Genomic DNA, 15155 nt, shown 5'->3' with positions numbered 1-15155 from the left:
ATGGTGCCTGTGAAGGGGGGGCCCCGGGATGGGAGGTTGGGGGCCAAAGGCATGCGACACAGAGGGGGAGCCGGGGGCGCCAACTGAAGCAGGGCCATAGGCGTGGTGTTGGGAGGGGGCGGGTGACAGGGGGGAAGGCAGGAGCAGGCGGTAGGTAGAAAGGCCACGCGACCCGCCGAGGGTCAAGGGAGGTGGGGGCGCACAGCGGATTGTAACCAACACGACTTGGCTAAATAGAAGCGGCTCAGCGCCAATGCCAATCCACAGACGAAGTCGCGGGCAGATGCTAGTATGCTATATACTTATCAAGCCAAGGGTGGCACCCAATATGATTCACTTAAGGCTCCCTCTCGTGACTCGGGGCATGCTGGAAGTTGTAGTATCACAGCTGTAACGTCTCTTATAAACCTTTGTATTACAGTGTCCTTTGTAAAACTTCACTGTGGGGATCTGAACACTAGAGAATGTCTTATTAGCTTATAGCCAGGAGGTGGCGCTGTGGTGTAAAGACTTCATAGTCCCTTATATAATCCTACATGTAACCATGCTATAGAAATAATATCATCCATACATTGAATAAAATATATACATTGCCAGCATTCACAAGTCCTAGCAATGTGTTTTTTGCCTCTACTTTTCATTTTTTCCCTCTCACCTATAGTAAAAGGGGCGCATTTTATATTCACCATAGGGTTATACCTATCAGAATTGCAATTGTGCATGAAAAGGAGCGACCAATACTTGAAACTCCTGGACCTCAATGTAAAACCCGTCATTGGGTCCCTTGGGCATAACAAAAATTTCTGTGAAATCTGTCATTTTTTCACTCTTATCCTTGTTTCTGTATTGAGAGCTGGTTCTCCCTATCACTGAATGTTACACTAGCGTTCAGCTCGCTGTCGTTCAGGTCCGCATGAGGATCCGAAAGACGGAGAACCTGTCTGCTTATAAAGCAGTTACCTGAGGACACCCATGGACCCCATAGACTATATTGGAGTCTACTGAAACCTGCAGAGAGAAAGGTCCTTCTTGCAGGACTTTTATCAATGCCAATTTTAGGAGGAATCTGCGTCGGAAAAAAACCTATCCTTACGCTAGGTTTACCCCAGCGCCTGAACTCCGTTTTCAGGTTTCCGTCTTCTGCATGCAGAAGACAGAAACCTGTCATGCCGAGTCCAGCCGTGAGCGCCGGTGACCATTTTATGCTCTCCGCGGCGAAACCGTTTTTTTAAAACCGGACACAGAGTACTGCATGTCTGACTCTGTGTCCAGTTAAAAAAGAAACGGTTTCACCGCGGAGCCCATATAACCCTCACCAGCGCTCACGGCCAGAGACTTTTCAAGCCCATTCAAATGAATGGGATTGAAACATGCCAGAAGGTTTCCGTCTCCTGCCCCTGTTTTGTGCCGGAAACCTGCAGAACAGACTCCCGGGCGCAGATGTGAACGAGCCCTTACATGTAGAGTAATTGAGAAGGGAGGGTCACATAAAACTTGGACATTGTAAAATGCACAAACAGAAGTTCCTCTGGTGGGCCAAAGCTCTAATACAATAATGGTCCAGCAGAAGACTCCCAGATTTGAAAGGTGCTATGGTCTATATCCTATTGGTTGTTGGAGGAGAGGTCCCCAGAACCATTTTAAGTGGTGGGCCAAAGAATCTCAGTCTGACACTGATGATTATACCTGGCAGGTTACCTTGTGTAACAGCCTGCAGCAGCCCAGTGCAGGAGGCCAGAATATTGGGAGTAGTAGTAGCAACTGTGTTCACAGTGCCAAGGTTCCTAGGCTGGTGCAGAGCTGAGGGGGCATTCAGGGTGTCTGATGGTAGTTGTGCTGTTCTCTGCAGCCAGATGGTGGATGGAGTGCCCATGATGGTGATGCAGGAATAAGACTCACTGAGACAGGATTCTGCAGAATAAGGTAACTCATAACTCATGGTGTTTACTTGAAGTAGAACAAGATTACTTCCACCGCTTCCAGATACTGTAGGTACTGTATGAACAGAGCATCCACTGGAGCTTGGCCCCAACTGATTGATGGTACATCCCAATGACAGCCTTTGTCTTGCTGGGGCAGTCCTTCACTTTAATAGCATGTAACACTTCCAAATCCACAACTTTCTACAATTTCCAGGCTGCAGGGTTGCCCTGTCTAACTGCAGGTTACAGGCAGGGTCATAGTCATGACAGCCATACAACTTTACCTTCACAGACCTATCTTGTGTGCAAAATTGAGCAGGGATACATCCCATCTCCCGAATGGCAAAGAGCACAAGACTCTGAGTTGTCTTCCAGCCTCACCAGGGGCATTTTTTTTGTATAAATGCATACCTCCCAACTGTGCCGATTTCCGCGGGACATTCACGATTTGGGTGACATGTCCCGCGGTCCCGGTTGGAAGGAGGTATGTCCCGATTTCAACTCAGATCTGCGTCCAGAGGACACAGATCTGAGTTGAACACATATGCGGCTGAAGCAAGGAGCTGTCACAGGTCAGCTCCTCGCTTCGCCGCTGCGTGTCTCTCTCGCTGACACATATGCGGCTGAAGCGAGGAGCTGACCTGTGTCAGCTTCTCGCTTCGCCGCTGCCGCCGGCTCCTGGCTTGTAGACGCAATGTGACACATCGCGTCTACAAGCCAGTAGCCGGCGGCAGCGGCGAAGCGAGGAGCTGACCTGTGTCAGCTCCTCGCTTCAGCCGCATATGGGTCAGCGAGAGAGGCACGCAGAGAGCGGTGAGGGAGCGGAGGAGAAGGTAAGTTTAATGTGGAGGTGGAACGTGAATCTGAGGGCAGATGAAGGAGAGGACGGCATGACACTGGGGGCAGATGAAGGAGGGGACGGCATGACACTGGGAGCAGAGATGGAGAGGACGGCATGACACTGGGGGCAGAGATGTGGGGACATGAATCTGGGGGCAGAGGTGGAGAGGACATGAATCTGGGGGCAGAGATGTGGAGACATGAATCTGGGGGCAGAGATGGGGGGACATGAATCTGGGGGCAGAGATGGAGGGACATGAATCTGGGGGCAGAGATGGGAGACATGAATCTGGGGGCAGAGATGGGGGAGACATGAAACTGGGGGCAGAGATAGAAGGGCGACATGAAACTGGGGGCAGATGAAGGGTGTATATGAAACTGGGGGAGAGATAGAGGGGGGACATATAATTTACGGGTGACTGTAGGAGGATTATACTGTGTGCGGGCACATGAAAAATTAATGAGTGGGCGGAGTCAACACAAAAGTGGGTGGGGCTAAATTTGCCGCCGCACATTTTGTCCCTCTTTCAGTTCTTCAAAAGTTGGGAGGTATGTAAATGTAATTTTTATTGAGCTTTAAAATAAGGTATAAACAGGTACAAAAACACAGAAATTAAATAATGAGTCTAATGCAGAGAGGCAATAAGTGCACAAATAGTCGGAGAGGAGGAGGGAACCCATCAAAGGCCTGGCAAAAGTTCAATATATGTCCCAAGGAGACCAGGGCCCCTGTCTTAGTTTTTACACTTCCTGCTTCCTCAAGGAAGTGGAAAACAAGTCTGTCTTCCCCTTCCCTACCCTGGATTCCATAGTTGTGCCATCAGTTGCTCTCTTCTAAGGCACGTATACAGAATTACACTAATGCTGGTTCTCACAGGCACATATATGTCTATAAACTTTGAGTAGGGCTCCCAGTGGGACACTAAACTTACATACAGAACAACATATTAATAATAATCCAAGATCATTGTATCAACCCTGTTCCCACATGGTGATAAATGGAGTGTCTACTTCCCAGGCTGGAAACATTTGTACCCATAAATCTCTAGGGACAATGGACATTTTGGTATATTCTCTTAGATTCATCATCCATAACAAGCAGCCTCCCTGGCATCTGACTCAAGAGCCATACTATACACACACATAACAAAAGCTAATTGTGAAATAAGTATTCAGTGTGCACAACGCCAAGAGGAAATCCACAAATGTATCCAGTTATAGTGAAAACAAGTTCATGTAAGAAGACGTGAGATGGAAATACTGTAGCGGATCAAGACATAGTCTGGTGTAACATGCCAATAGATTAGACATGGCCAAAGACAAAGGTAGCCGATGAAACACACGTCACTGAGAATATATCAAACAATATTACTTTTATTACTTATATTACTTCGTTTGCGGGTTGTTGGCATCGATGATCCGCCTATATTCATCAAATTGCTGCCGTTGATGGTTTGCCTGCTCCGGCGGTTCGGCAGCTCTTAATCTGTCCTGCTGCTGAACTTGTTTCTTACACCGTGCCTGTGATTGTTCCGGCATCTCAGCAGCTCGCTGAGACACCATATAATGAGCATATTGTTGGCTCCGATGATCCCCTCAGCTCCACTTGAGGAGAACTCTGTGACTTCTGGCTATCTTGTTGTTTTAAAATTTTACGACAAATTAGATTTTCTTTTTATCGACATGTTTAAAATTGGCAAACTGCTAATTTAGATTAAAGGTGTTTCCAGTGTGTCAGCACTGCCCCGAAGCAGATCAGATAATATGTAAATGCATGTACACTCTGTAGAGAGATAACAGACCTGACTACCTCTTGAAGCTCATCAAGAGAATGCAAAGCAGGAATCAAAGCAAAAGGTGGCTACTTTGAAGAACCGAGAATATAAGACAGATTTTGTTTCACACTTTTTTGTTAAGTATATAATATAATTCCACATGTGTTACTTCATAGTTTTGATGCCTTCAGTGTGAACCTACAATTTTCATTGCCATGAAAATACAGAAAACTCTTTGAATGAGAAGGTGTGTCCAAACTTTTGGTCTGTACTGTATACGCCTTGACTATTGTAACTCCTTACTAATCGGTCTTCCCCTCACTAAACTCTCCCCTCTACAATCTATTCTGAATGCAGGGGCCAGGCTCATCTATCAGGCTAGACGCTACAGCGATGCCTCTGGTCTGTGCCAGTCGCTACATTGGCTGCCTATTCATTATAGAATAAAATATAAAGTTATTACTCTCATCCACAAGGCTCTCCATAATGCCGCACCTCCATACATTTCCTCCCTCATCCAACCCGTGCTCTCCGCTCACTCAATGACCTAACACTTACATCCTCTATTATCAGAACCTCCCCCGCTCGTATACAAGACTTCTCCTGAGCTGCACCACTTCTCTGGACTGCTCTACCCCGGACAATCAGATTAACTCCCAATTTCTACAGTTTTAAGTGCAAACTAAAGACACATCTTATCAGACAGACCAATCCCAATTCCTAATGTAATCCCTTCTGTATCGTAATTAAAAACCCTAACACAAACCTTCCTCTGTCTCCGCTCCCACATTTCCCCACATGATATGATGCCATTTCAGGCTAACTTTATCTGTCCAAGCTCCATCCACATGTTACAGGACACCACTATGACGGCTCATACAGCTTTATGTTTATGTAATGACAGTCACCTCTATTACAACATTGTCTGACCTCTGTATAAGCAATGCCGCCCCTGCTACCTCTTGTGTCACCCCCTCTACCTCATAGGCTCTATTCACACGGAGTAACGCCAGGCGTTTTTTGTGTGTATTTTGTGTGTATTTTTACAGCTGTAAAAAGCAGTCTCCATTGAGTTCTATAGTAAAATGCTGGCGTTTTTTTACGTCCGTAATTTTACATCCGTAATTTTACGTCCGTAAAATTACGGACGTAAAAATATAGGCGTATTTTACTATAGAACTCAATGGAGACTGCTTTTTACAGCTGTAAAAATACACACAAAATACACACAAAAAACGCCTGGCGTTACTCCGTGTGAATAGAGCCTTAGATTGTAAGCTCAGTCCTCAGTCCAATTGTGTGAAGTGACTATTTCTTTGTAATGTACTTTTTTGTCTGTACTTGGACCCTACTAATTGTACAGCACTGCGGAATATGTTGGCGCTATAGAAATAAAATTTATTCATTGTTATATGAAGAAAAATAATATTGAGGTTTTAAGGCGAATACAATCTTCTCATAGACAACAGTCCAGCCTGTGGCACAGATTTTCATCTCCCATACACCAGGTCCTGAGTTTGAGATCTATCTGAGACTTGGTATAGAAGAGACCAAATTAAAGGGGTTGTCTCATCACAAGGATCCTATCTATACTGCTAGTTTATGTGGCTTTAAGACTTTTCCTAAATGCATTGCTTTATCAAAACTGCTTTGTTTGGCTGCTATCTTAATTTATTCACTTCATTGTTTACACTCCATTTCTATAGCCCTTGGGATTATCTGCTCATTTGTCAAGTGATGTAGCTGCCTGCTCTCAGGGGGGAAGGGGGGGATGGGAGCAGCTCTGAGCTGTTTGCGTCTGATATGTAGTGGAGCTTCTCAGAGAGCTCCAGGATTTCTGAGCTCTTATCAGTCGGTTTAATTGAATTTGGCTGATAAGGGCTGAGATAGGGAGTCCGTTACCTCTGTATGTAATGCAAACTGACTGAAATCCAGCTCTGCTACATCAGCTTCACACTGTTGTGATTCATTTGCAACCAATCCCGTGCAAGTGAAACCCCACCCACCTATGTGCTGAGGAAAGCAGGAAGTGAAGAGAGCACAACAAAAGTGTCATGGGAATACCCCTTTAAATACTAAATATACTGCACTTCATCACCCCCATGCATTGTTACGAGTGCCAGGAGGATCCCTCACTCACTGTCCTGTGTAGGAGAAACTATTAAAATGCAGCAGGGTCCTGTGTACTGTCTCCTACTATCCAGTGTTAGAGAGACTAAATTCATAGCATAGAGGCGGTCTACTCACTCCAGTGGTCTCGGTACCGGCACAGGTAGACCTCTCAGTCCCAACCAATCTATCAGTGACATAGTCTACAGAGAATATTATGTATTTTGTACAGTCTCTTTAGCCTTCATACTGGACTGGTAACCTACATAGTTCATTGGCATACATTACATTTACAGAACTCAATGTATTGTACTATTGTAATTCGTTCTCTCCACAATGAGACAACGGACTTCCAAGGATGCTCCATAGAAAAATCTATGAACAATATAACATTGACCTTGTGGTCAAGTATTTGCATTGATCGAGCCTAAGCAATTTGGTTTATCATTCAGCACATCCATTAGATGGTTGTAGAATGGACAATAATGTAAAAACTATGTACGTGGGAAGGCGGAGGAGGGGAAGAGATGGAAGAATAGGACGGGGGTGGAAGGGTTGAAGAACCATTGCCTAGATAATTTGACATCATGTAGGTGGATGAAGTACCTACTTGTGATGGGAAAGTACCATTGTGCTTCAGTATGAGAAAACTTCTTAACATTCAAGGATAGGCAACAACTGTCTGACAATATAACACTCACCTCGTAGTCCGGGATTCGCCTTGATCGAACCTGTGAGCTTTGGTGAATCATTTCATCACATGCATTACTGACTTGTACAATGGCACAATAATATAAAAGATATGGTATTATAATTGTGTATAGCATGCCACCATGACTGCACTGTCATCACATAAAAAAAAACTAAGAAAATGGCACAAATGCAGTTATTTTTTCCAATTCCACTACGTTTAGAAATTTTTTCTAATGTCCCAGTACATCCTATGGAATATTAAATTTGTCCAGTATTATGCACCATAGTGGCTCCTGCACACAGTATTATCCCCCATAGTGGCCCCTGCACACAGTATTATGCCCCATAGTGGCCCCTGCACACAGTATTATCCCCCATAGTGGCTCCTGCACACAGTATTATACCCCATAGTGGCCCCTGCACACAGTATTATCCCCCATAGTGGCTCCTGCACACAGTATTATCCCCCATAGTGGCCCCTGCACACAGTATTATGCCCCACAGTGTCCCCTGCACACAGTATTATCCCCCATAGTGTCCCCTGCACACAGTATTATCCCCAATAGTGGTCCCTGCACACAGTATTATGTCCCATAGTGGCCCCTGCACACAGTATCATGTCCCATAGTGGCCCCTGAAACACAGTATCATGTCCCATAGTGGCCCCTGCACACAGTATTATCCCCCATAGTGGCCCCTGCACACAGTATTATCCTCCATAGTGGCCCCTGCACACAGTATTATGCTCCATAGTGACCCCTGTACACAGTATTATGTCCCATAGTGGCCCCTGCACACAGTATTATGTCCCATAGTGGCCCCTGCACACAGTATTATGTCCCTTAGTGGCCCCTGCACACAGCATTATCCCTCATAGTGGCCCCTGCACACAGTATTATCCCCCATAGTGGCCCCTGCACACAGTATTATGTCCCATAGTGGCCCCTGCACACAGTATTATGTCCCATAGTGACCCCTGCACACAGGACCGCCACCAGGAATTTTGGGGCCCCATACACCCTAAGTGTCTGGGCCCCCCCACCACCACCACCATTTTAACACCACTTTATTTTGTGACATACCAATTATGTATTACCTCCCAACTTTTGAAGAGTAGAAAGAGGTAGAAAATGTGCGGAGCGCTCCGCGCGCCGCAACACGTTTAGCTCCGCCCACTTTTCTGTTGACTCCACCCATTCTCATTCATTTTCATGTGCTCCCACACAGTATAATCCTCCTACAGTCACCTGTAAATTATATGTCCCCCCCTCTATCTCTCCCCCAGTTTCATATACACCCTTCATCTGCCCCGTTTCATGTCCCCCCCTCCATCTCTGTCCCCACTTTCATGCTGTTCTCCCCCTTTCAACTGCCCCAGTGTCCATGCCATTCTCTCCCCACCCCCTTCATCTGCCCCAGTGTCATGCCATTCTCCCCCCTTCATCTGCCCCAGTGTCATGCCATTCTCCCCCCTTCATCTGCCCCAGTGTCATGCCATTCTCCCCCCTTCATCTGCTCCAGTGTCATGCCATTCTCCCCCCTTCATCTGCCCCAGTGTCATACCATTCTCCCCCCTTCATTTGCCCCAGCTTAATGCCATTCTCCCACTTCATCTGCCCCAGTGTAATGCCATTCTCCCACTTCATCTGCCCCAGTGTAATGCCATTCTCCCCCCCCTCATCTGCCCCAGTGTAATGCCATTCTCCCCCCCCCTCATCTGCCCCAGTGTAATGTCATCCCCCCCTTCATTTGCCCCAGTGTCATGCCATTCTCTCCCCACCCCCTTCATCTTGCACAGTGTCATGCCGACCCCCCCCTTCATTTGCCCCCCAGTTTCATGGGCCCCCTTCATTATGTTAAACACAAAACAAACACTTATTTACACTCACCCTTCCTTCATCGCTCCCTCGCCGCTCCTCTCTCTGACGCTCATCTCACTTCACTGACAGGTGTAAGCGCGATGTGACGTCGTGACGTCATGCTGTCACGCCGTCACGCGCGATGTGACACACGCCGAAGCGCAGCATTAAACCAGGAGCTGAGCTGAGCTCCTGCTTTAATCGCCTGTGTATTGAGCTCAACGGCGTCCGACGGACGCCAATGAGCTGAAATCGGGACAGGCAAGTGCCGGGGGGCCCCAAGAGGCTCTGTGGGCCCCGGCACTTGCCCGACTATACTATAGTGACGCCGGCCCAGGGCACAATTGCTGCTGCGGGCGCCAGGGGTCCGGCCAAAACCGCCCCCCCCCCCCTCATTTTTCAATTTGGCCGGGCCCCTGACACCAGTAGTGGTAATACTGCCCTATCGGCGGCCCTGCCTGCACACAGTATTATGCCCCATAGTGGCCCCTGCACACACAGTATTATACCCCATAGTGGCCCCTGCACACAGTATTATGTCCCATAGTGGCCCCTGCACACAGTATTATGTCCCATAGTGGCCCCTGCACACAGTATTATGTACCATAGTGGCCCCTGCACACAGTATTATCCCCCATAGTGGCCCCTGCACACAGTATTATGTCCCATAGTGGCCCCTGCACACAGTATTATGTCCCACTGTAGACACCCATAAACAATTATTATACTCTGGGGTCTTTTCAGACCCCAGAGTATAATAATCGGAGACCCGGGGGAATAAAAACATAAAAAATTACTGTTACTTACCGATCCCCCGACTCCTACGCGGTCTTCTCCGCTGCCAGGGGGAGAAAAACATTTTTAAAAAAACTCTGTTACTCACCTATCTCCCGTCTCCTATGCTGTCGGCCTACGAAGTAGTCGATCTATAATGATGTCAGACATCACATGACCCGGGACGCAGGCCAGGGTCATGAGACGTCAGACAACTAGGCCTGAGGCCTGCCCGTATCGTGGAGAGGTAAGTAACAGTGTTTTTTATGTTTCTTACCTCTCTCGTCCCCAATCATTATACTCGGGGGTTCGAAAAGACCCCCGAGTATAATGATAGCAGCGGTAGCGGCTATCACCGGGCCCCTAATGTCCCGGGCCCTGTGGCAGCTGCCTCTACTGCTACGGCGGTAGTTACACCACTGATTGAGGTTTTAAGGCAAAGAAAATCCTCTCATAGACAACAGTACAGTCTGTGGCTCATGTTTCCACCTCCCATATACGAGGTCTTGATTTTGAGATCCAGCTGAGATCTGGTATAGAAGAATCTGGATATATTGTACATCAGGATCCCCCTGCACTGTCAAAGCGCCAGGAGGACCCTTCCTGCAATGTCCTATGTAGGTCTGGTGTCCTGCATAGGATAATGTACATAGCATGTCACAATACGGCAGGATCCTGTGTAGTTTCTCAAACTAACCTGTGTAAGGGTTAGTTCACATGTAGTTATTTTGGTCCGGAAGCCGCGTCAGAATCCAGACCAAAATGCGCCTGCCGTGACTAGACACAACTGTCGCGGCATCCTGCTCTGGATTAGGCCCAAGTGAATGGACTTAGTCCGGAGGGATTGTCTTGATGCGCCCGCCGTGGAGGCGGTTTTTTGACCCGTGAAGGCGGTCAAAATCCGGATCAAAAAACTACGTGTGAACTAGCCCTAAGAGAAATCACATAGAATATAAATTCAGAACATAGAACCATCAGGAACCATCTGCCCCTTCTAGTGGATCCAGGATATAGGACAAGGCCTCGCGGCCCCACCATCCTACCAGCCACATATCCTACAGAGAACATTTATGTATTTTTTACAGTCTCTTTAGCTGTTTCAAAGAACAAAATTCTGTGGCGATAACCTACACAGGTCACTGACATACATTACATTTACAGAATTGTTTTTTTTGTACTCTTGTAATTCATTCTCACAATGAGAAAACATAACGTTAATGTCCAAGGATGCGCCATAGAAAAAAAACTATGAACAATATAATATTTACCTCGTGATCAGGTATTCACATTGATGGAGCCTGTGAGTTTTGGTTTATGATTTCAGCACATCCATTAGTTACTTGTAGAATGGGCAATAATGTAAAAACTATGTAGGTGGGAAGGTGGAGGAGGGGAGGAGATGGAAGGATAGGGCGGGGGTGGAAACTCGGATGAGGCAAAGAACCATTGCCTGTATAACATAACATCTCATAGGTGGATAAAGTACCTACTTGTAGAAAGAAAATACCATTGGTCTTGACAATGAGAAAACTTCTCAACATTCAAGGATAGGCAACCAGCAGTGATCTTATTATCCTCTCTAGTGTCTTCACACCCCAACGTATAATAGATGGAGTTCCACGATGTCATGGCCTTGATATGCCTCATTTGACTGCTGAGACCCTTTGGTGACACCGGGGTACTTAACGTCACCCAGGATATCGGAAGAGGCCAGAATAAGACCGACAGGGAGTGTGGTCTAAAGAGACCCCAGACCAAGGATGTGCCGTAACAAAAAGCTATAAACAATATAACATTTGCCTTGTGATCTGAGACTCGCATTGATCAACCCTGTGAGTTTTGGTTTTATCATTTCGACACATCCATTAGCTGCTTGTAGAATAGCACAATATGTAAGAGGGTGGAGGAGGAGAGGAGATGGAAGGAACACGTAGGTGGATGGAAAACCTACTTGTGGAGGGAAAGTACCAGCGCTCTTCACATGGAGAGAACTTCTTAACATCCAAGGATAGGCAATAACAAGAACAACCAATAGACACTATAACGGTTACCTTGTAGTCAGGGACTTGCATTGATCGAGTCTATGTGTTTTGCTGAATCATTTCAGTATATCCTGTAGTTACTTATAGAATGGTAAAATAATAATAAAAAAATATTGTATTGCCCTGCTCATACCAACCTGCAAAATATAGGTAATGTGTCATTTTGGCTGCACAGTGATCACTATAAAATATATCTCTATCTATCTATCTATCTATCTATCTATCTATCTATCTATCTATCTATCTATCTATCTATCTCCTATCTATCTATCTATCTATCTATCTCCTATCTATCTATCTATCTATCTATCTATCTATCTATCTATCTATCTCCTATCTATCATCTATCTCCTATCTATCTATCTCCTATCTATCTATCTATCTATCTATCTATCTATCTATCTATCTATCATGTATCTATCTATCTATCTATCTATCTATCTATCTCCTATCTATCTATCTATCTATCTATCTATCTCCTATCTATCATCTATCTATCTCCTATCTATCTATCTATCTATCTATCTATCTATCTATCTATCTATCTATCTATCATGTATCTATCTATCTATCTATCTATCTATCTATCTATCTCCTATCTATCTATCTATCTATCTATCTATCTCCTATCTATCATCTATCTATCTCCTATCTATCTATCTATCTATCTATCTATCTCCTATCTATCTATCTATCTATCTATCTATCTATCTATCTATCTATCTATCATGTATCTATCTATCTATCTATCTATCTATCTATCTCCTATCTATCTATCTATCTATCTATCTATCTATCTATCTATCTATCTCCTATCTATCATATATCTATCTCCTATCTATCTATCTATCTATCTATCTATCTATCTATCTATCTATCTATCTATCTATCATCTATCTATCTATCTATCTATCTCCTATCTATCTATCTATCTATCTATCTATCTATCTATCTATCTCCTATCTATCTATCTATCTATCTATCTATCTATCTCCTATCTATCATATATCTATCTCCTATCTATCTATCTATCTATCTATCTATCTATCTATCTATCTATCTCCTATCTATCATCTGTCTATCTATCTCCTATCTATCTATCTATCTATCTATCTATCTATCTATCTCCTATCTATCTATCTATCTATCTATCTATCTATCTATCTCCTATCTATCATCTATCTATCTTCTATCTATCTATCTATCTATCTATCTATCTATCTCCTATCTATCTATCTATCTATCTATCTATCTATCTATCATGTATCTATCTATCTATCTATCTATCTATCTATCTATCATCTATCTATCTATCTATCTCCTATCTATCTATCTATCTATCTATCTATCTATCTCCTATCTATCATCTATCTATCTCCTATCTATCTATCTATCTATCTATCTATCTATCTATCTATCTATCTATCTCCTATCTATCTATCTATCTATCTATCATGTATCTATCTATCTATCTATCTATCTATCTCCTATCTATCTATCTATCTATCTATCTATCTATCTATCATGTATCTATCTATCATCTATCTATCTATCTATCTCCTATCTATCTATCTATCTATCTATCTATCTATCTATCTATCTATCATGTATCTATCTATCTATCATCTATCTATCTATCTATCTCCTATCTATCTATCTATCTATCTATCTATCTATCTATTTATCTCCTATCTATCATATATCTATCTCCTATCTATCTATCATCTATCTATCTATCTATCTATCTATCTATCTATCTATCTATCTATCTATCTCCTATCTATCATCTGTCTATCTATCTTCTATCTATCTATCTATCTATCTATCTATCTCCTATCTATCTCCTATCTATCTATCTATCTCCTATCTATCATCTATCTATCTCCTATCTATCTATCTATCTATCTATCTATCTATCTATCTCCTATCTATCTATCTATCTATCTATCTCCTATCTATCATCTATCTATCTATCTATCTATCTATCTATCTCCTATCTATCTATCTATCTATCTATCTATCTATCTCCTATCTATCATCTGTCTATCTATCTCCTATCTATCTATCTATCTATCTATCTATCTATCTATCTATCTATCTATCTCCTATCTATCTATCTATCTATCTATCTATCTATCTATCTCCTATCTATCATCTATCTATCTCTCTATCTCCTATCTATCTATCTATCTATCTATCTATCTATCTATCTATCATGTATCTATCTATCTATCTCCTATCTATCTATCTATCTATCTATCTATCTATCTATCTATCTATCTATCTATCATGTATCTATCTATCTATCATCTATCTATCTATCTATCTATCATGTATCTATCTATCTATCTATCTATCTATCTCCTATCTATCTATCTATCTATCTATCTATCTCCTATCTATCATATATCTATCTCCTATCTATCTATCTATCTATCTATCTATCTATCTATCTATCTATCTATCATCTATCTATCTATCTATCTATCTATCATCTATCTATCTATCTATCCATCCATCTATCTCTCTCCTATCTATCTATCTATCTATCTATCTATCTATCTATCATGTATCTATCTATCTATCTATCTATCTATCTATCTCCTATCTATCTATCTATCTATCTATCTATCTATCTATCTATCATGTATCTATCTATCATCTATCTATCTATCTATCTATCTATCTATCTCCTATCTATCTATCTATCTATCTATCTATCTATCTATCTCCTATCTATCATATATCTATCTATCTATCTCCTATCTATCTATCTATCTATCTATCTATCTATCTATCTCCTATCTATCATCTATCTATCTCTCTATCTCCTATCTATCTATCTATCTATCTATCTATCTATCTATCTATCATGTATCTATCTATCTATCTCCTATCTATCTATCTATCTATCTATCTATCTATCTATCTATCTATCTATCATGTATCTATCTATCTATCATGTATCTATCTATCTATCTCCTATCTATCTATCTATCTATCTATCTATCATGTATCTATCTATCTATCTCCTATCTATCTATCTATCTATCTATCTATCTATCTATCTCCTATCTATCATATATCTATCTCCTATCTATCTATCTATCTATCTATCTATCTCCTATCTATCTATCTATC

This window comes from Leptodactylus fuscus, chromosome 3 (assembly GCF_031893055.1).
Source record: "Leptodactylus fuscus isolate aLepFus1 chromosome 3, aLepFus1.hap2, whole genome shotgun sequence".
Taxonomy (NCBI): Eukaryota; Metazoa; Chordata; class Amphibia; order Anura; family Leptodactylidae; genus Leptodactylus; species Leptodactylus fuscus.
Note: the sequence above shows the minus strand (reverse complement) of the source record.